This window comes from Bison bison, unplaced genomic scaffold (assembly GCF_000754665.1).
Source record: "Bison bison bison isolate TAMUID 2011002044 unplaced genomic scaffold, Bison_UMD1.0 scf7180017864519, whole genome shotgun sequence".
Classification (NCBI taxonomy): Eukaryota; Metazoa; Chordata; class Mammalia; order Artiodactyla; family Bovidae; genus Bison; species Bison bison.
In genome coordinates, this window is record NW_011495072.1 from 19,998,796 (window position 1) to 20,001,088 (window position 2,293).

The following is a 2,293-nucleotide window of genomic DNA, read 5'->3' on the forward strand; positions in this document are numbered from 1 at the left end:
ATATCCACAGTTCAAAAGCATCAATTCTTTGGTGCTCAGCTTTCTTCACAGTCCAACTCTCACATCCATACATGACCACAGGAAAAACCATAGCCTTGACTAGACGGACCTTTGTTGGCAAAGTAATGTCTCTGCTTTTAAATATGCTATCTAGGTTGGACATAACTTTCCTTCCAAGGAGTAAGAGTCTTTTAATTTCATATCTTGAGTAAAATATGGAAGAGATTTGACTTGATGGTCATCGTAGGAAGATTGATGGTTTTAGTGAATGACAATGTGTACACATGCCAGCAGTGCCATGGGAAACCAAAATAGATATTGATAACCTCAATGTGCACTCAGTCAAGAAAGCATTCAATCTTCACATCACCTGAGGCCATGGTCTCTAAGACCATATTGGGAGTAGAGGTGTCAGTTCAAGGTTTTAGGCCTTATGTGAGAGACTGACAAAATAGAGGGTGTCCAGAAGAAGTGATAGGGCGATAAATGACTCCAATATCCCTAGCCTGGTAGGAGCTGTTGAAAGAATTGGATATTTAGTTTGTATAAGAGACACATGAAGGCCATGGATAACTTAATGACTGATGTGCAGAGGAAGGAATATACTTGCTGCACTGTGTTATATCAAAGGCTAAGTGTAGAGTTTTTGGTAGTAATTACTAGATTATTAGCAGCAAGAAGAGCAGGAGTATGTGTCCAATTCACCAGTAGATCCTCAGCACTTAATACAGTGACCAGTAGATAGTAGGGGGCTCAGTAAATCAACACTTAATGGACAAATTAACAATTTGAAAGAGATCTTGACTTGGATGTCATTAGTCTTAAATACAAATCCACTACTTTATGTAGGAAGTATAGCTTGTACAAGCATAGGTAGCCTCTCTGAACTTTGTTTACACATGTTCAAATAGGGATAATAGTATCATGTCAAGTAATTCACATGATTTTATGATTATCAAATCAAAAGTGATTGTGTGAAATCTCTTTAAATATAAACAGCAAAGTGATATGTAATAATATTCAAATACAACCCTATTAAGTTCACTATGAAGAAGGACATTCTAGTTACTAAATCTTTTCAGCAGTGGAATGGGTCCCCTTAGGAATTCGTCAACTCCTAATCACTGCAGGTTGTCAAGCGAGGTTGGTGACACCTCCTAAAAATGTGATAGAAGTCAGGTTTTGTTTCTATGAGATATCTAACTGGGTGACAATTAAGGTAACCTCTAATATTAAGATTTCGTTTCTGTGTTATCCATCGTTTGTAGTCTAACTTCCCAATCCCCTCGTTGTCCATTTCAAAATTATAAGCATCTTCTGATGCTACTCTAGTTGGATCCTGAGAAGTTTCAAGAGTACTTCTCTAAGCTGGTTTCATAACCACCACACTTGTAGCAACTATTTTAGGACTTCCAAGTCATCACCTTGTTATGATATGGGGCTCTCTGGAGCTAAAGTTCCTCACTTTTTCTAACACATCAGAGGTAAGTGACATTTCTTATGCAGCCACACTCACCAAGGTGAGAGGAGGAGCAATTCCTTTTCAGGAGGGCATATCAGAATGAGAAGGGAACCTAAAAGACCCCTTCAGTAGATTCTACAATGTCAATTCCTCCCCACTTTGAGAAGTGCTCTGGATAGCTTAAAAAAAAATCAATGTCTGTTACTCCATTAAGCCCTATGCAGTAGGAGTCCCTCACAGTGACTTAACAAATATGAGAGTAAGGATATGCAGTTCAAGGCTGTTTCAGCTACTTTAGAAAAACTTTGAAAACCAAGATTTATTCTAGTTTAAGGGATTGTCATCTATAGCTTGTCACTAATCCTCATGATCATAGGACAGCTGCTTCATCTCCAAACATCACATCTGTATTTCAGGCAAGAAAACCAGAGAAAGGCAAAGGGACAAACAGAAAAAACCATTGGAGATTATCCCCTTTTAAAGAGCTTTCCAAGAAGTCCCAGGGAGTGACTTCCAGTTACATCTCATTGAAAAAGATGAAAGATTGAACATTTTAACTGAATACATTGTTGCCCCCAAATAAATCAGAATTCTGTGTATAAGAAAAAGATAATGGATAAAAAAAAGGCAATTAGCAATGCCTGTCACAGTTTCCAAATTCAGCTCAATTCAAAAGATGTTTACCGAGAAACACCATACAGGCACATGCTAGCCCTGGGGATATATAAATGAAGGTGAACATAATTCCCATGTCAGAATGAAGAATAACTGCACCATATCAGAGAAGAACTTCCACATAATTGAGAGGCCACTTGATTATCTTTGTCTATA